At 38.6% G+C, this 21,634-nt stretch overlaps 1 protein-coding gene across 5 annotated transcripts in view; it reads right to left on the reverse strand.

The window, feature by feature from the left end:
• Positions 1 to 21,634, reverse strand: part of Hecw2 (HECT, C2 and WW domain containing E3 ubiquitin protein ligase 2) — a 366,611-nt gene that overhangs the window by 137,186 nt on the left and 207,791 nt on the right. Inside the window, exon 1 of one of the 5 annotated variants that reach the window (XM_074071321.1) lies at positions 11,376 to 11,762. The exons of the other annotated variants lie outside the window; for them this stretch is intronic. The gene's annotated coding sequence lies outside the window, so the exon portion shown is untranslated. Of the gene's footprint in view, positions 1 to 11,375; positions 11,763 to 21,634 lie in introns of those variants that run through there. 5 annotated transcript variants of the gene reach the window in all.

The raw sequence follows: 21,634 nt of genomic DNA on the forward strand, positions 1-21,634 counted from the left end.
CTTTCATGGGAAAGGAAGCTTCAGGGTTATTCCTTACCACACTCAGTGCTTGTCAAGTAGGAGATACCCATGCTGGTTAGTATTCTGATTACTCTAGATGGACACTGTTCTTTGATAAGATTATATTTCTCATAATCCATTATTCATGACAAATATAAAGACTTGTACCATCGAGTGGCAACTACTCTTAGTTACCAATATAAAGTCCCTAGAGCTAAGGCAGTTTAGGAGGAGAGTTCGAATGAGTTTGATATGGCCACCCTACCCTCCACCATTACTATCACTCCTGCTGATAACTGGCAGAGCCCTAGCCAGCAGTGGGCACAGGATGCCGAAGGATGAATCATTCCTTTGCTTTGTTCCAGGAACAATCGAATTGGTCCTTCATATTAAAACTTATCCCACCTTTGTTTAGGTTGCAGTCAATTACGACTAGCCTGAGAGTACTTCTACAGTGATAGACTTCTCTGCTCAGATCTTTTTTTCATGGTATTTGAAAACAAAATACCCTTACATAATGAAATATTCTCTCTACCCTCACTTAACACCTCTACTAGGTGATTCAGTCTTTTAAAATGTACCCAGACCCAAAGAATAACAGTAACTTTGTATAAAATATTATGCCAAAGAATTTTTAATTTCTCACAAGTAAAATAAGGAAATAATTATAAATCTATTTCTTCTTATAACTGAGTAAATATTGTGATAAGCCAAAACATAAAATAATAGGTCTTTGAAACCATTACCAATTATTCCATCTATACTTGGCCACATTACTTGCCCATTTCTCTTAACACCTATTCCAAATTCCTACCTAATTACCCAATGATTTGAAGGAGGGTACTGTGCATCCTATAGCATCAGAATGTTGGAGGACATTAGGCTTCTCCCTTGGTTTTTCAATCTCCCTTCTACCATCCTTTCTGTATGTATACTGACTTCTTGATAAGATTCCACTCTCATTTATGATGGTAACTTTGCCCTCATCAGTCACCTTCTCTCACCCAATCTTTAACCTCTCCCTCTCAAGGGCCCCTCCCACTCAACCTAGAAGCATGTCAGCTTCCACAGTTTTGTCTTTACTCTTTGACATTTCCTTCTTTCACCCATTTCCCATCTCATCCCCATATCCTTTCCCACTAGGATTAACTGCTTTTCAGTTACAGGAGAGTCTGTATTATAGGAGTGTATTTTTTGAGATACTTAGGTAATTTCCCAGCTGGAATAAAACTATGAAAAGAAAAATACAACAGTTGGATTTAACCAACTATAGGTGGAAAGTATGTGGGGAAAAAAACTGCAAGAGCACTGAACATGTATAAACTTTTTCTTATGATTATATACTATAACAACTGTTTACACTCGTTATGCTGCATTAGGTATTACGAGTAATCTAACGATCATTTGAAGTATAGGGAAGCTTACACTTCCCTACACTGTGAAAAACTGATATGCAAATACTACAACATTTTATACAAGGAACTATAGCATCCCCAGATGAAGAGGGATGATTGTATTTGCTTACAAATTTAGTTGGCTGTGCATTTTCTCTAAATGTATAGAGAGATCCAAAAGTCCTCCTAATATAATTTTCATACCTGTATGTTCGTGAAGATTGTGGGGACATGATCAAGAAACCTTGGAAACTAACCTCACGTTAGTAACCTATAGTAATTTTCCAAAGTGATTTCATTTAGGTGTTTTAAATCACTCTGTAGCACTACTCCAATTAATCCTGTTATTGATACTGGAATTACTTAGGTCTGCTTTTGCAAGAGAAAAACAAAGTGTTTAAATCCAGAAGATGAAGGGGTAATACATAAGATTAGGCCCTCATTATTCTCTTCTACTAACTATTGAGAGGGTCAGAGAAGCTTTTCAGAGCTAACTGTTAATTAGGTGAAAAATAGGCTCCTTTCCCTTAATAAAATCATGAGTTTTAGGAGGACACCAAGATGTGTTAAACACATTCTGTATGGAAGTGGACTTACCAATGGATCCTACATTCACCATCACAAATCATCGTGGGCACTTTTCCTTTTTTGCTAGTTGATCCTCTAGGACAATTGATTACCCAACTCCATTTCCCACAAGGACCTCCTGAACACTTTTTTAAAATGTTAAATCCTGTGTTGTTCTCCCAGAGATTTTGATCCAGTAACTTTGAGTCTGAGCCCAGGAATCTGAATCTTGGCAATGATCCCAAACAAATGGTTCTGATGCAGGCACCAAGAGGACCACACTTTGAAAAATTCTGCTCCATGGTCATTTCCAAAGAATTTCAACAATCATAACAATGCTGTAGACCATGCACATCTCTTCTACTGTCATCTCTCTCTCATTTGTCAGCTTGGGCATCCATTCATTCATTCAACCAGCATTTATTAAGTGCCTACTATGAAAAGCACCTATTTCCTGTTATAAGGAGTTGACCGATTGGTGGGAGAAGATTGACACAAAGATATAATGCTGATCTAATGCAACATGGAAAGTGCTATGATAGAAGTGTGTGTACTTTGTTAAAGGAGGACAGAAGAAGAATTACTTTTGCTCCCTGTGATCACATATAATTCTTACAGCTCTGGATCTGTAAGTTTGAAGTGTCTTTGGGAGATGCTTAGGGAGATATCCTTGGGAAATCTACAAGTGTAGGCAAGTCATCATAAAACTCTACCTTCTATTCCCTAGACATAAGTTTTAACTTCCAGGGATCATATTCTTTGGTCCTATGAATTGTCATCAGAAAACAACAAAAAACATGTTAATTAAAGCTGTATTCAGTTACTGTTGTTGTCATCTCAGGACATTATCCTTTTCTGCATTGGAAAAATTAATTATATTAACCACAATATAATTATAAAAAGTAATTTTTAAACCAAATTAATTCATTTTTAAATGGAGCACAGGTAATACAAATGTAAAGAGTTTCAATTTTTTTCAAACTTTTCCTTCCCTGTAGTATTTCACACAAAGAGATGAATATGAAAATTACTTTTAAAAGACTCGTTTCTGCCAGGTGCTGGTGGCTCCTGTCTGTAATCCTAATTACTCAGGAGGCAGAGATCAGAAGATCACAGTTCGAAGCCAACCCAAATAAATAGTCTGTGAGACCCTATCTCGAAAAAACCCTTCATAAAAAAGGAGTCGTGGATTGGCTCAAGGTATAGGCTCTGAGTTCAGGCCCCAGAACCACAAAAAAAAAAAAAAAACAAAAACTTAATTTTTTTCCTGAACATAACTTGTATTTCCAGAAAATACTCTGTATATAGGCTTTTACAGTAATGAAAGGATATATAGGAAACATGACCACACATCAAACATATTTTAGATTTGGAAACATTTCTATGTCTATATGAATATCTCTAAAACCTCTGTACACTACCAGAGATAAAGATGGAAGCAAACAGAAAACTCTTCAAAGTCCTCGCTCTCTTACCCATCAACCTAGGGGAGTCAAACATAGTTGAGCAATTTTGTGAGAAATGTGACAGATTGTGCCAGAGAGATGAAAAACAATCCTTACAAATTTTCTTTTGCTTTAAAATAATTTGGTATTCTCTTGACATTTTCTCCAAAAATATGGCATAAACAACTAAGTTGATTTTTTTTTCAATTACCTTTTGAATACAAAGTGAAAATAACATGCCTTGATATTGGATCACAATGGGGCCGGACTTGATTTTGGCTAATCCAGGAATTAGATGTGTTGTCTGGAATTTGAGACTTAGAAAGTAATATTAAGTTTACAATTTGAATCAAAATGGTCATTCTACCTGGGCAAAGAGCACAGCTTAAGAGAGACTGCATGACTGTTTAAACAATGCAAATTCACCAACATGTGCTAGGAAGGTGCAATGTTGAGAGGACTCTGATAATGACCTTGAGATCTGAACTACACTGTGAGGGAGGGGTGAGAGCCAATTTTAAGTGTTGGGCAAATTCACTAAAATACTTCCTCATGAATTTGTAAACCCACCATTACTTTTTGACCCAATATCCCTAGATATCCAGTTCCTTACGTTGAAGCCTCTCTAGATGGAAAGAAGAGTCTGCCAGATACTCTCAGAGATGACAGTGGTACCAGGCCACTTGCTGAGATGCAGGAGTATGGCAACTTTCTTATAGACACCAGAATGATTGGCTGAGAAGAATGTGTCAGAGAAGGGAAAAGAGGAAACCAACACATCACGGGGTAGGAAAAGCAATAGAGGCTAAAAAGAGCCAGTGACAGTTCTTCAAGCTCTGAGCTTGGGGACATTTTTTCATTGAAAGCACTATGGAATACTGTCAGAGAAACCTCATTGCTGGCTGCCCAGGAAGGGAGTACTAGAAGGATAGAGAGAAGCAGAATCCACCTGCTAAATTCAACAACATGCACCACACTGCCAAGTTTGGGAGAGATATCTTACTGCTATCTCCTCTATAGGGAACCATTCATAAGAGAGGGGAACATCCAAAGAAAATGAAATACTTCACTAGATGCATGCTGGGTGACTTATAGCCAAGTCTTAACCATACCCTGAAGGGGCTGAACGCTCGCACTCTGGATGTACTGGGCAGGGGGCTCTGCTAACCAACTTCCTATATAAAATAGCTGATACTAATCTATTTAATTAAATACCGATTTTTGACCGGGGAAGAAACTGCTGTCAGACCAATGAAGAGAAACACTTGGACTCATTTCAGCAAATACTTTCCAAGAGTTTTTCAGTCATTACGCAGAATATCAGATAATTAAAAGCAGTTGAGAGATGGCTTATAAAAGAATCAATCTCAAACCCAGGTAACACTGACATGTTGAGACATGTTTCTGCTCTGTTCAATGACTTCCTATTTCTTTCATAGTGAAATGCCAAGTGTCTAACAAAAGCTTACAGTGCCATACAGGATGTGGTCACCCACTGCCCTTCCAGTTAAGGCTCTGATTTCATCTTTCCTACCCTCTCCTTCTCTTCCCTCTGCCACACTGGCTTCCTGATGTCCTCAAAGGTGTGGCAGGATTCTGCCTCTGGGCTTTTATCTGGCCCTTCCATTCGAGTAGATGTTCCCCCTAGATACTCTTATGGCTCAATCCCTCCCTTCAATTTTTTTGCCTACACATCACCTTCTCAATGAAGCACACTCTGACCGACCATTTTTAAATGGCAACTCTTCCACCAACAAAGCTGGTCTGTCTTACTTTGCTGAATGTTGTTTCCCTATGGCCTTCTAACATACTACCTAATCTACTTATGTACATCTTGTATCATGCCAGTCTTCTCTATAGAATGTAAGCTATAAGAGGTCAAGGATTTCTGTCTATAGTGTTCACTGATTTATCAAGTGCCTAGAACAGTGTCTAGCACAAAGTGATCAGATTTGGTTGAGTTAAAGGTACCTTCATAAACTCCTTTGACTATATGATAGTAAACAAATATTAGTATTATATCATTAAAACATACAAAAGATAAATAGCATTTGGCTTTGTTTATAACATACAGTGGGACACATCAGTGCACAAAAAGATGCAGTAGCTTACCAAAGATCACATGACCAGTTTCAGGTAAAGTCCTTTGAAAAATCTTGAACAAATTCTATTTTTGTTCTGTTTTGTTGTGATGTAGGGCATCACATGCAAGCTAGGCAAGTGCTCCACCAGTGAGCTACATCCCAGCTCTACATTTCCTTCTTGTCAAAGACTTTCAGAACATTTTCAACTGAAGATTTATACTTTTTCCCAATTGAATCCTTTCCTATACAGGATTTATGAGAGTTCAAATTCTTTGATAATACTTCCAAAGGGAAAATGACTAATGGCTTTCATACATCAATCAAGAAACCTATATATAAAATTTATAATAAATCTCTGTGAAAATGGTTATTTGCAATAGGTTTTCTACAATTTCATGATCAAAATGTCAGGAGGAACTAGATGTTCTTTATAAAATTTGAGGCTTAAAATTTTCCTTAAAAATTTCCTTTAAAATTGCGTCAATGGATCATTTTCTCCACGATAATGTACACAGCTATTTCCCTCCAGCAATCACACTTGTATAAAGAGAGTAAGCTCAAGCTATTCTAATGTGTCAAGTATGGTTGGAAATTAGAAGCTTAGTAAACACCTTAGCACAACATCCATAATTAGGCCCTTCCAAAATATTCTATGACAATAAAAATGTGCCTATTTCTAATCTACATACTGAGGCTGACAGGACAGAAGACTTCTTGCTGTTAAAGAATTTCCATGGTAGAAACTCTCCAAACACTGTATGAAATGGAGGGGAGGAGAGCAGGAATGGAAATATCATGGAGGGGGTAAGGACACTCAAGGTACACTGTACACACACACATGGAATTAACACAATGTGATATACAAAAAAAGAATTTCCATCCTAAAGAATAAATGACCTTTTTCTAAAGGATATAATTAAGGGCAAAGTGACAACAGGTTAAAAAGAGTTAAAAAGAACCAGTTAAGCCCGAAGACAGAAAGAAAGTGACAATTATAGAAGGAATAAAAAAATGCATTAAAATTAATTCAACAAATACTTATTGAATCTACTATCTTCCTGGCAGTCTTCTAAGTGATAGGGATTCAGATGGAATTAATAGTCAAAGTCCTTGTCTTTGAGGCGATCTTGGAGTAAGCCATCCATAAACAGATAAATAAACATGTAATATATTGTCAAGTAGTGATAGCATGTTCTACACAAGATAGACAGAGCACAGGGTGCAGCATTTGGTAGGACAGCATCTATTACTTACTCAAGTTGATAAGGGAAACATCGGTACAAGGACCCAAATGAAGTAAGGGAGTAAACCACAAGATTTAGGGAAAACACAAAAAAACAAAATGCAGAGCATGTGCAAAAGCTTGGGTTTGCACTCTTGGGGAATACCCAAAAGACTGTGACACAGGTTACTCCAGAGGCACCTGCACACCCATGTTTATTGCAGCACTATTCACAATAGCCAAGTTATGGAAACAGCCAAGATGCCTCACCACCGACGAATGGATTAAGAAAATGTGGTATCTATACACAATGGAATTTTATGCAGCCATGAAGAAGAACGAAATGTTATCGTTCGCTGGTAAATGAATGGAATTGGAGAACATCATTCTGAGTGAGGTTAGCCTGGCCCAAAAGACCAAAAATCGTATGTTCTCCCTCATATGTGGACATTACATACACATAAGTCCAAACACATCAATGGGATTGGACTTTGAGCACATGATAAAAGCGGGAGCACACAAGGGAGGGGTAAGGATAGGAAAGACACCTAAAAAATTAGCTAGCATTTGTTGCCCTTAACGCAGAGAAACTAAAGCAGATACCTGAAAAGCAACTGAGGCCAATAGGAAAAGGGGACCAGGAACTAGAGAAAAGGTTAGATCAAAAAGAATTAACCTAGAGGTAACACACATGCACAGGAAATTAATGTGAGTCAACTCCCTGTATAGCTATCCTTATCTCAACCAGCAAAACCCCTTGTTCCTTCCTATTATTGCTTATACTCTCTCTTCAACAAAATTAGAGATAAGGGCAAAATAGTTTCTGCTGGGTATTGAGGGGGTGGGGGGGAGAGGGAGGGGGCGGAGTGGGTGGTAAGGGAGGGGGGTGGGGGCAGGGGGGAGAAATGACCCAAGCCTTGTATGCACATATGAATAATAAAATAAAATAAAAGCTTGGGTTTGATCCCCAGAGTCCTGTAAAGAAGAAAAATTTTTTAAAATGAAAATGCAAAGACCTTGAAATAGGAACTAGCCTATCATGTTCTAAGAAACACTAAAGTGATGTAGCTGGCACAGCATGAAATCAGAGAGGCAGAGGCTAGCCTGGAGTAGTAATAATAGCAAGCACTCCTGAGTGTGTCCTATGCACCAGGCACCGTCCTAGCATTTTACTTGTATCAACTTATTTAGGCCTCCACCAATTCTTTGGAGGTAAAAACTAGTATCAGCCTTTTAACAATGAAGAAACTAAAGCACAGAGGTTAAGAAATGTGTCCATGGTGGTGGTTCTGCTACGTGTAATGACCATGCTCCTTGACACTCCACAACAGTCTATCCAGACCACAATGAAGAGTTTGGATTCCACTCTGGGGAAGATGGAAAGTCACTAGAGGATTTGAAGCAGGGAAGTAACATGATCTGTACTAAACACACACACACACACTGTGTTCTGTGTGCAGAGTACACTGCAGAAGGACAAGAGGACAGTTCCCAATACTCAAGGCCAGACACCAAAGCCATAACCTGAACATAACCCTCTTCCTGACACCATCCTTCCTGTGAAGATAGAGCTGCAGCAGATCTAAATATCCACCCTTAGTGCAACAGGCTGAGAACCAATCTCTAAGTGTTCAATTCAGTGACTCTGGAAGGTTACTCATCCACTTCCAATCCTCTCCACTCAAACAACAGCCATCCTGTAATTTCATTCTCTACATCCACCATGTTTTTTCCTCTCTCTCTCTCTCTCTCTCTCTCTCTCTCTCTGTTTGTCCCTCTCTCTCTTTCTTTTCAAACAACTCCAGAAAGCCCAACTTTCCACACTCAACCTTAGTCAAAATATAAAGCTTTCATTCTCCATCACTTAGTAACTCAGAAGAACCTTCATGTAATATTTTTGCTATATCACTGATATTGAGTCCACATGGGCCCTCTATTTGCCAAAAGAAACATGTTTCCTGTTTTTCAGGTACATATCACATATTACAGATGCAATGAGAGTAATACAACACTGGATAATGATGTTCCCAGGCCACGCCTGCTAGTTGATAGCAGATAAAAGTTTAAATTCCATTTTTCCCTTTTGCTGGACCCATGATAGTGGGAAAATCTTAAAACTGCATAGACTCCACTTCTTAGTTAAGAAAATGATAACAGCACCTGTGTCAGAAAGCTGTGAGGAGGACTGCTTTCTGAATATAGTACATGAACCTGGTACATAATAGGAGTTAAACATGGAGTGAGAGGTTTTGTTTTGTTTTGTTTTGTTTTGGAAAATCTATTTCTTCCTTCTCTCAAAAGAAGTGTAGCCAGAAGGAGGACCAGAAGGGAAACAGACAAGCCTGTGTTCTGATAATGTAGCAGGGAGGTAGGGATGGCACAGCAAAGAGAGAAAATTTAAGTAACCCAAATGTGGAGAAGGTCACTAGCACTGGGGTGAGGGCAGGGGAGAAAGTCAAGTAGCACTAAGGTAAAGAAGCGTATAGGATTACATGTAGCCATATATGGTTTGAGCTTTGCTTTTTGCTTCTGTAACCAGCCTGCAAGGGTATAAAAGGTGAGACCCCCTTGTTCTCGGGGCTCAGTCTGCTGAGTCTGTGTCGGCACAATAAAACGTTGTTTCCCGCTAAGCTGCCTCAGTGTCTTGTATCTTAGCTTGAGATTCCCACAACAGAAGCACAATTCTTCATTCTCATTTCCCTAGTTTTTAACTTTTTAAGTTTTATTCTAATTTCTCATAAACAAATTGGAAAAATTTGCTTGTTTATGTTTTTGGAATTCTGCTTTCTTAACAGTTGCTAAAAGACCATACAGTCAAGGTGAAGTCCTCACTGTATAACAACTGTAAACTGTAGCTCACACATTACTGTAAATACTGCCCAGTTCTTGGATGGACAGCACTCAAGGTTTAAAACTCTTTCAATGAGTTTTAACTGTGGTTTGGTAAAGAACCAGGTGGAGGCGTCCTCATCTGAATACCAAGCTCGCCCTTAGGATCTCTATCTCAACAGCATATGTAAAAAGTCCCCAGAAATGAAAAGGGGTTTTGATTACATATCCTTCTTGCTTTCCTCTGTTTTTGTTTTTTTTAAATAGCATGTGTACATTAAACGGTCACTCAAAGATAATCCCCTGTATAGTAAACAAAGTTTAAAAGCAAACTCTAGACCCTTTAGGATGCACCTAAAGCTGAAAGTTCTGATGATTAGATAATCATTCTAGAATACAATGTTTGACACAGAAGTATCTATTGGTTAGGAGTGAATTATTCTTTTGATCTTAATGAGCTCATACAATAGGGATCAGGAACTATAATAGCTACCTTTATGAGAAAAGGACATTATTCTTATTGAACTGATCCAAATATTTGCTCAAGCTAATCTAAATTTAATCTGAAAATATTAATGAGAAGCATGTGGGAACAATAGCTCTGAAACATCTATTGCTACTGATCCTAAAAAAAGAAAAAATTGCAGAAATGCCTGCATTCTGTAGATCTCTTCTTGATTAGAAGATGGATGACCTTTCCAGAAACTAGACCTCTCACCTGAATCTTTGCTAAATCATCAACTTCTTAGTAACATGAGCTCAGTGCTGCAGGTGTACTGGTACTCAAGGGCACACACACACACACACACACACAGACCCCTTCCGATCTGCTACTGACATTTTATAACCAAGATAAAAAATTTTTGTTGGACAAATCAGTCTGTAAGAGATTAGGATAGAACCCAAATTTTGCTCAGGATTCATTGTTTGTTTAGTTGGTTTTTCTTTGTTTGTTTGTTTTGTGGTGGGCCTGGGGTTTGAACTCAGGGCTTCACACTTGCAAAGCAGTTGTTCTGACACTTGAGTCACACTGACACCCTTATTCCAGTTTTTAAATTATTAATTAAAATAGGTTATAGGTTTAATGCTTGTAAATTTCAGAAAGTCTTTAGAAAACTTAGTCAGTTTGCTACAATTGCAACAGGAAAACACCTTAAAACTATGGTTTTATTCTCAAATTAAAGTTGTATTGCTGGACTGGAGGTGTGGCTCAAGGGATAAGAGTACCTCCTTTACAATGTAAAGCCCTGATTAAAACCCCAGTCCCACCAATACAGTTGTATTGTAAGATTATCATTATCTCAACAATCTCTAGAACACGATGTCTATAAATATTGTTCACAGATGCTTTGTCTTTAAAATACATCTGTTTTAACATCTCATTCTGGGAAAGAAGAGTTTTAAGTTTCATTTTAAAAAAAAACTAAAACTTTATCTTCCCAAGGGCAGATGCACAAAACGTATTTAGAGTCAAACTAATGACATTCTCAACAGTATCTTGAAGGTAGAATCAGTATTTAACATCACAGTAAAGTAGTAAAGCAGTCCATTTAAAACCAGTGGAACTCTAGAAACATACAGTAAGAAGACTGTGCATTTACTTGGAAAGGTTTCACACAGTTTAATCCTAGCACTGTTATTCTGCACAGAATTTTCAAATGACTAAATGTGATAAACACCACAGAGTTTGCTAATAACTCCCTAACCAAGCTGGGAGAGGACCAGGTTTAAGAACTTTTTAAAGTGAAAAGCAGGGAGGAATATAAATCCAAATGCTTGGACCAGGATATCAGGTGAAAGTGAAATTCCTTCATGGAGATTTCCAATACCTTACCTCATATAATCCCAAAGAGTTCCTGTCTGCCTTTGCCAGAGTAGAATCCATCATACCAAATCAGTTTGGGGAGCAGCAAGAACAAACGTGTTGCATTCTCCTTCAAATCTTGCACCCGGCACAGCCACTAGGCAATTTCATTCCTGGCAGCATCGAAGGGATGGCGAGCCTGAAGTCCTAAGGTGGCTCTGAAAGCCCCACAGGTCTGCTTCACTAGGGCTCCTGCCTCTTCTCTTCCTTGGGTGTTCTAGAAACGGAATTCGGGGTGGGACTTGAGCAGATGTCTAAGGAGACTCCTAAGGACAACACTGAGAGCTGCTCCTGCCTCTCATCAAGCCTTATCACTGCTCAGGCATCCTAAGTGGAAAAACACATTGGATTATGTCCCTTCACTGAGGCAGTTGTGGCCACACCCCTGTCAAGGGTACAGGATGCAATCGCCCCATCCTCCCCTCAGCTTCCTTCCTTTGCTTTTCCATGGGAGAATTCCAAGGAACTAGCTATGTGTGCACACACTCACACACACAGTAGGCTGATGTCAAATGGGCCAACTGCTATCACAGAGGGGGGTTTGCTATTTGAAAAGAGTGGCCACTAAGTAGGAGCTCCAGGGTCCCATTACCATCCCTCAGCTAAGCAAGCATTTCTTTAGGTTACTAAAATAGCCTAACCAATCAATCCAGACTGGACTTTGTGAACTTGTGATTTCAAACTATTAAAAAGGGCTTTAAAGTTTTTTAAACATCATATGGTTTTAATGAAAATTACAAAAATGTGGTTTTCAATCCAGAAGTTATTACCAGACCTTACTTATAATGTAAGAATGGATACAATCATCAATCTAGCTAGTGCCCTCATCTTACAGTGGGATGAGTTGGGGTAGGGAAACCATAGTGCAGATCCATCAGCCTTCCAAGGAGAAAGGAGTTTCCTAAAGCTGTAAGCCCACTTGTGTCAGCCACTGCTATTATTAAGTGCTGGTTGAATGCAATCAAAGGTTGCAAGACTATCTCTTTCCAGTAAACCTCCAGGAAAGCAAGACAAATGTCCTTATTTGTTTCGTGCATTCCCTGTGTACTGAAAAAACTGATTTCAGCTCCGTACTACCTCTAGGGGCTGTACTGTTCTCTTAACCCAGAAACTATTCACCCTGAGATCTGAGAGGTCACAGAGGTTTGTACTACATGAATAAACACAGTGAGCCTAGCATCGTAGGATCACCACCATCCAGTGCAGGCCTCTTCTGGGCTATAGGACCAGCCCATTCTTAGTAAAAATCACTTTGCAGTGTGTATTAGCAAAAGAAACAATAGCAGAATGCCTACTATGTATAAGATACCCAGAACAGATGATTTAAAAATAGTCTCTAATGAGTACCACTGTAAGGATGAGGTCAATAGTGTTAGTAGAACCATGTTACAGACAAGGATTCTGAGACTCATGGAGAAGTAATAACAGCTGGATTTGAGTCAAATCTGAATGATACCCAAACCCAAGCTCTTTTAAATTACTGTATATGTAACTCATTTTTTCATTGCTGTGACAAAATATAACGTATATAAACAAGGGAGGGAGCTAGGTGTGGTGGCTCATGCCTGTAATCCCAGCACTCCACAGGAGAAGCAAAAAGATCTTGAGTTTGAGGCCAGCCTGGGCTATAGAGTAAGTTCTAGGTCAGCCTGGGACAATATAGTAAGACCTTATCTCAAAAGAAAGGAAGGGAGGGAGGGTGGGGGAGGGAAGAAAGGAAGGAAAGAAAGAAAGATTTAAGTAAACAAGGTAAAAAGGATTTATTATTTTCATGGTTTGAGAGGTTTCAGACTATGGTCTACTTATTCTATTGCTTTAGGCCTCAGGAGAGGCAGAATATCATAGTAGAGCAAAGCTGCTCACCTCATACCAGCCAGGAAGGAGAGAGAGAGAGAGAGAGAGAGAGAAGATATAGCCTTCTAGGACATACCTAATGACCTACTTTCTCCAACTAGGCTCTACCTTTGAAAAGTTTCCATCATCTCCCAATAATGCCATCAAATTATGAATCCATCCTTGAATTATTGATAAGCTCAGAGCCCTCATGACCCAATCACCTCTTAGAGGTTGGATATACCAGCTGGGGGCTAAGCCTTCAATAAATGAGTCTTTCAGAGGGAAAATTTATATCCAGGCCAGACATTCTACCTCCCTCAAGTGACATTCTAGAGAATGCCATGATCCTTTGCCTTCCAAATATGGTAACACTTGTCAGATACATCCATATGTGTTGAACAGGCTACTTTCCTGTATAAAGGGAACCTACTCCCTCTCCTTCCCCCACCCAGTACAAGCTACTGTACTAAAGGAACTAGATTTACCAGGTGACAGGAAAGAAACTTACAGTGTGGAATGTGGGAGGTTAGGTAAATGTTGGCACTCAGATTTAAGGCCATCACATATATGTACTCTTTCATGGATGGTATTTTTTAACTACAGCTGAGCCAGCATCTCTTCACTTACTATAAACAGTTGGACTGATAAGGTACAGTCAGAGGATCATGATGTCAGGCTTCAGAATTCACATATGCTACTTCATTCTCCAAGCCACACACCTTTGTGAAGAATGATCAGGAACATCAATAACAAATAAAATGGAAAAGCACATTTATAACAACTTCGCACCACCTAACACCTTTGTGTTTTCATTTACTACATCACATGCTATGTGAACCTGGGAGATGGCTGTGAACAAAACAGAGCCCCTGCCTTTGTACAGCTTATATTTGAGGGGGTGAGGATTAAATAACAGATTTTAAATGGTGTATTCAATCACAATTGTGATACATGCAACAAAGGAAGAAGAGAAAGCCCAAAGAAAATGCAGGAACTGCTGGCCAAATAACCCACTCCACAGAATAAGAGAAAGCTCACTCTAGGAATCAGCGTGTGCCAACCTCTGAAGGATGACAGGAATAGGGTACAAAAAAGAGAAGAGATGACTCCTGTTAGAAGAGCTGTGCAGAGGAACAAGTGTGGCACTTTCAAGGACTGACAGTGTGACCAAAGCACAGAGGGGGGCAGAGAGATGAGGTCAGTAAAGGAGCACAGACTCTAAAAAATTTAAGTATCAGTGTAGAGGGATGGAAGGAGATGCTTAAAGAACAGTGGAATGGAAATTGCTCCTTCTTCCCATCTCCATCAGATCACTTTCGGAAAGCCGGGTTGATAATCAGTGTTCTCAGTATTCAAATCTATTGATCAAGCAAGGATGCCTGTGGGAGGAACTGAGATTTGTGGCTGTTGAATGGATTAATCAGAGAAAATTAAAAACATCAGTTAACTAAAGTCGCTTAACCCCCAAAGTTCACAGAATGTTTATTGACAGTACAGCAGGGGAAAGCAATGACACAATCCTTAGATTCCAACTTGACAATGGAAAAATTCAGCAGTGTCTCCTCCATCTACCTTTATGCTGGCACCAACAATGCAAGCCAGAATCAAGGTTAGAGCCTCAGGAAGGAACAAGCCTTTTCCTGAAAGGCTGTTATGAGTCTTCTCTGTGTTACGCATCTCGCATGCCTGAGTCTGACGTTACCCCATACATTATTGAGGCCTCAGAGCATGTGCCCACAGATCTGCTGCAATTTTTATGGAAAGCTTTTTCTTCTGACCTTGTGTTCATAAAGCAGGCAGATGAATGCTTAGCTCATCCTCACTGTTTCCAGATTCCCAAAACCTTCCAGTGGAAATACCCAGCAATTTGTGTATAAATAAGAAGGCTTGTTGAAAAATATTTATAAAAGTAATATAACTGCTAGAAGGAAACAATCAGGATAGAACTTCAAACCTAAACCCAAGTTGATGTACACCAGTACAATAAAATGGATACATACATACATATATATATGCATAGATATATACATAGATACATAGGTAGATAGAAGCAGTCATTGCTTCTCAAAAAAATAATAAACCCAAGTTAATACATATATATGAAATTTAAAAATTTATCTTAGAAAGTGGTAGGCAATCAAATTTAGTAAAGACAATAATGGCTGTTATCTGTTAAAAACTTACTACACTACGTGCCAGGCACTATAAGTGCATATAGACACTCCCTCATTCAGTCCTCAAAGTAACCTTCTGGGAGAGCTATCGCAGTCCCCAACTCACACAAGCTCACCTAGACAGAAGCTAGCTGGGTTTCAAATCCATGACATCAAACTTACCCACATTTTTGCCGCTGCTGTACATCTTCCTCCAACAATAACTGAGTCCCACTCACTGACTGCTGGAAGCTGCGCTTGTATTTGAGAATTGACTCACAGGTGGAATTCTTACAGCAGTTCTAAGAAGTATGAACAACACCCAGTTCTGAGCTCAGAGAATTCTGACTAGGAGCACAGAGTGACAAAACTGAAAGGTGCAGAGGGAGTCCTTCCAGGCGCCAGTAAACTCCACAGCAGCAATAATTGTGTGATGTGTAACTCAGTAAAAGGAACTATGAGCATGTTACATTTTTAGGGATTTGAGGTCTTTTCTGGGAAACTATATGCATTACAAGAAAGTCACCAAAAGACTGATTTTCTCTTTATCAATGTCCATTCAAGCCAAGTGTCAGCATTGTGATCATTACTTTCATAAACAAAAATAAATAAACTTTTCTCTATTTAACAGATCAACACATACAAGTAGAAGTAATGAGGTTGACACTCTGAAAGGCATATATAAATAAGAGTAAATGTAGTTCTTCTTTCAGTTATTTCTGCTTCAGAATTAAAGACCCAGCTAGAGTGTTGTCTGCTTTATTTGACTGGCCTTTATCTTGAAGCTCTTAGAATTTAGTGTTTTCTCTTATGGGTAACTTTCATATAATATCCAGACTATTATATTTTCCTTAATGATGGTTTGTACTAATGCCATACTAATAAAAAAACAAGTGTGTTTGTCTGTTTTCTACTGCTATAACAATATACCTGAGGCTAGGTTCTTTATAATAGAGGTTTGGTTAGCTTACAGTTCTGGTGGTTCAAGGGCATTGCACTGGCTGAGCTGCACCACGGCAAAGGGCATGATGTCAGACGTGCATGTGAGGAGAGATCACACGATGAGATAGGGAGACAGAGCTGAGAGGGTCAACCTCGCTTTTTTTGAAATGACTCCCCCATGAGAGCTAACCAGGGTCCCATGAGAACTCTCCTAATCTCTTCTGAAGGCAGCACCCCTCATGACCTCCTGTAGTCTTCATCTCTTAAGGGTTTCACCACCTCTCACATCCAAACAAGAGTTTTTAAGTGAAATATTTAAGTGATTTATATACAACATCTGTCCTCCCTCACTCAATTTATAATTGTTTAACTTCATGGTTAATGAGCTCCTTAGCAATGCTATTTTTTAACTCCAGATAAAATTAATTATGTTATTAGAAGTCAGTGTAGATTTCAGGATACATTTAGGCATGTAAAAATCTGAAATTAAAATGAAACGAGTAAAGCCTGGCATGGTGGTGCACTCCTGTAATCCCAGCTACCTGGAAAGCATAGGTTGGAGGATTGTGGTCAAAAGCTGAGCTGGGCAAAAAGCACAACATCCTATCTAAAAAATAACAGAAAGCAAAAGTGCTGGAAATGTGGTTCACGTGCACAAGGTCCTGAGTTCAAACCCTGATACCACCAAAAAACAAAAACAAAACCAATGAGACAAGTAAAGCCAGGTACGGTGGCACATATCTGTAATCCCAGCACTTGGGAGGCTTGAGGTAGGAGGATTGCCAGCCTGGGCTACACAGCAAGACTCGTCTCAAAACAAACAAAAAGCGAAAGATGTAGACTAGGATGTAAAATATTTTATTTGTGTGTATATATGTACAATCTTTGCCTCTGCTGGTAAAAGGGGAACATTACCTTTTTCCAAAAACACTTTTCCGATGGCCAAGGCAGCAATGAGCCTGAGAACATGTCCTGGAGCCATGCAGATGAAGGCACACAGAGACGGCAACACATTTGCATTAATGAAATTTTCTAAATTGGCCTTTATAATTCATTACTATGGCAATATCAAACATATCACACAGATTCTCAAACCCCGAAAGAGTAGCTTTCACATTTTATTGTGTAAGAAAATCATCTGGGACTCATGTTTAAAATTCAGACTCCACAGAGCAACCTACAGACAATCTGATTTGGTGGGTATAGGATGAATCTTCCAAGTCTGCATGTAGACAATTACCCCAGCCACCAATCCTGATAGAGTGGTCCATGGGCCTGCTTCAAGACACACTGGGAGTTAGGGATGTAGCACAGTGGTCCAGCGCTTGCCTAGGATGCACAAAGCCCTAGGGTTAAGCCACAGCACTACAAAGGGAGAAGAGAGAGAGAAAGAGAGAGAGAGACTGGTTCAGAGTCTAAAAACCTAAGGGACCATATATTCATGTACCTGTATATGTTAATGTCACTTTTGATTTTCATATCCATTTTGTTAGAAAAGTCAAAAGGGGACACACATCTTTGTACGTACAATGTCGCCTACCCTAAGAATTCTTGGAATGATTATGTTCAAGAAAAAACAGAATAGTAGAAAAACAAGCAACTATGGGAAAAATGACAAGAAGGACACTACGGTGAGAAGAAAAGATTTTCTGTATTTAAGCCAGAAGAGCTCCTTAAGGCCAGGGGCCAAGGCTGGTCTGTGAATTGGCCATTAATGATTCAAGTACAGGAAGTGAGTGTAAAGCTTTAGAAACACTTACAGAAATTTGTCAGATAATTTTATGTCTTTTCCACCTAATAATAAAATTTGGGGCTTCCATTTTGTAGATTTTTTTCATTCCATTTCATTTTTTTCTGTTGGTTTATGTTTATCATATTGTACAAAAGATCAATATCTGCTGGATTTATGTGAGAAGCACAGGAGAGAGATTCTAGGTAGAGTACCACAGCCATCCTTGGTCAGCCTTGTGAATGTTCTGAAACAGGACGCTGATGTTAAAGTGGCTTTCTGTGATTATCGTCTCGAAAGGTTAGGGGGCCAGAAGGGATTTATTGAGTAAGCCTCTAAAGAAACATTCTTAACTCCTCCTGCTAACTCACCCTGAATGTGTAAGCAATGAACCAATCTTTGTTTTTGGAGAATCTGCCATTTTTTTCAGGTTGTATCATCTTTTAGAATAATGTTTCAGTAACACTTCCGAAAAGTTTACTTTCAGCGGTGCAAAGAAATATTTTTTTCACTTACTATAAATGTACTACTTTCAACTTCCAAAGATGCCCTTGAGTGTTAATGCTTGAGGCTCCGGGAAATGCATGTCATCACTGTGTCTACTGTGTTAACGTGCTTCTCTTAACATTTGGAAATAACAACAGTAATGAGAATCACAAAATATCAAATCATTTCAGTGAAACATACATAGGACACAGAAGTTATGTTTCAGATCTTCTGCTTTCTGGTAAACCTGAATAATAATTTTCTTCTTGTTGAATATCTGCACTCTAAACAGTATCAAAGTTAGGAGCAAACATATTGTTCATTATTTATACTAGCCTGCTTTGGGTCAATATATTCCTTGGAGGTCCTCTACACTGTCTTCTTTTATTATATGAATGTTACCAAGAATGACTTCTTCCCCTTCCCTGTTAAACACGGTGTTTATAAAAGGTATAGGATGAGTCAGGTAAGGTGGCTGACACCTGCAATCCTAGCTACTCAGGAGTCTCAGGTTGAGAGGATAGCAGTTTGAGGCCAGCACAGGAACAAAGTACATGAGACTTTATCACAATCAACAAAAAGCTAGGCCTAGTGGTGCATGTCTGTCATCCCAGCTACATGGGAAGGTTAATAAGAGGATCACTGTCCAGGCCTACTTGAAAAATAACTAAAGCAAAAAGGACTGGGAGTACAGCTCAAGTGGTACAGCACCTGCGTAGCAAGAGTAAGGCCCCGAGTTCAAACCCCAGTAAAACACACAAACACACTCAAAAGGTGTAGGATGGAGAACTTGGGACTATAACTTCGTATGTACAATGGATAAAGTCACAACAGCAACCACATCATAGTTGCCAACAGCTCTAACCAGAAAGAATGAAAAATAAGTTTTCCCCTTACACAATTGTGTCTCTTATTTAAAAAAGAATAAAGTCAACCTTTAAGTATCCAAATTTGTCCTGTGGTGCTTAAACTATGAGTTAAGTCATGCATGCACTAAATTCACTCATTGTATTTTCTTAACATTTATTTAAAATCCAATTTGAGACATTTCCTCCTTTAATCAGTAATTACATGACTAACCATTCTGATAGCTTGTCAGAACAGCACTGGTTCTTCTGCTGAAATGGACACCTATTAGCTGGGTGACCTGGGCCAAATGGTTAGCCTTCCTAAATGTTAGTTTCCTCACATGTAAGATGGGGATTATAACCATGCACAGCCAGTGCAGCTCTGAGAGGACTGTAGAGCCACCTAGGCCAGTTCCCCAATGCGAGGTGCAGAGTACATCCTCATTTTCAGACTTCTCAGAGGTTAGTGTGCTGCTGTTCTTAACAAGAAAGACTCTAAATTATTGCAAATAAAACTGGAGTCTTTAGAATGTTCTCACTGCAGCCAATACAGTAAGTAGATCAGGCCTACAAGAAGGCAGCTGGTTAGATGAACTGACTTCTGGAGCCACCACAAGCTAGGTTATCTGGCATGATTAAATGATGCTCAAATTCAGTACTTTCATGAAAATTGAGTAACATCTTTGGAAGAAAAGAATTGCTTGTCTTCAATTAACTAAAGGAATCATGCTAATTTCTTTTAGCATGTATTACACACATTCATTTCAGAAAACACTTTGGGAAAGGTTAAGTGGAGCAGATAAAACTAAAATCACAGGACAAAAAGGAGATGGCATTCGTCCAAAATGCCTTTCCTGGAACAAACTGTAACAACTTGATTTGCTCCACCCTTCCCTGACAAGCTATATTTAAGTCTGTAAGCATCTCCATTATACACTGCTATCATCAGTATTTGAATTTCACCTTCTACCCTGTTTCAGAGTTTATATATAAACATCTCAATCAAATGTTAAAAAAGTTCTTTTTTTCATTTAAAAACTTCCTTCAGAAGCCAGGCATGAGACAAAGTCCTGTAATCCCAATACTGAAGGAGAATCAATAGTTCCAGACCAGCCTGGGCTACAAACCAAGATAAAAAAGAAAGAGAAAAACAACAAAACAAAACAGCAACAACAAAAGATCTGTCTTCAGTAAAGCATAAGAATACAAGGGGAAAAAACAAAAGCACCAAAAAAATAATGATTCCTTTACCCATAAAATAAAGCATAAAGTACTCTCTGTGGCTTAATAAGCAAAATAACATGCATACTCAAGAACTGTGTGCTACTAAAGATTATCAGAAGGTGCCATGAGTCATAATAATTAGAAACTAAGTAAGTGCTCAAAAATCAAAGAAAAAAATAAATTTACCCTCTTATGGAGTATTACATAGCCATCAGGTGATACTTCAAAATAATTTTTAATCACATAGAAAATCTTCTTGGAAATTATGCTGTCACTTTATTCACAGTATGGGCTTAACTTAGTTTAAAATACATATAATATATAAAAATAAAACTGCATTAGGGATATGCCAAAATATTTATAGCAATTACTGCTAGGCAGGAAAGTTTAAGTTCCTTGTATTCTTTTCCATATTTTCAAATGGCCTACAATGAACTTGTACAACTTGTTCAACATGGCTTAGTGTCAAGGTGAAATTCAGAACAGTAACACAGGAAATGGGGACTGGTATCTCTTCTGCCTTTGTGCTCCTTTTGCAAACCTATTTTTAGTCATGAGCTACTCTGACATCTGAAAATCTTCCTTGTACTGTGAATTTATGAAGTACTCATTCAAAAGAAGTTTTCATTTATCAAACAGATTTTCATAAATAGTGATCTTGTAACTAACCTCCTATTATCAACATCCCATGTCTCAATATTAGGAAAAACACAAGTATCATCCACCATAAGGGTATCTCTATGAGACAAGACATAGATTCATGATACATCGAGGAAGGGAACAAAAAAAAAGGAAGAATTTAAGTAAAGACGTCACATGAAAACTAGCTTTTAGTCTATAGTTTTTATAAACTGTATTCAGTAGTCATCAACTCAAGGAGAACTGTTCCAAATGAAATTAATCAATTTAAAGCAAACAAAACACCAAAAGAATTCAATCTCAGGCTTTCTCAGGGCCCCTCTAGTTCCTACTAGAAGCAGACATACAAACAAGCAAAATGCAAAAGAGAAA

Source organism: Castor canadensis, chromosome 4 (genome assembly GCF_047511655.1).
Source record: "Castor canadensis chromosome 4, mCasCan1.hap1v2, whole genome shotgun sequence".
NCBI classification, from domain to species: domain Eukaryota; kingdom Metazoa; phylum Chordata; class Mammalia; order Rodentia; family Castoridae; genus Castor; species Castor canadensis.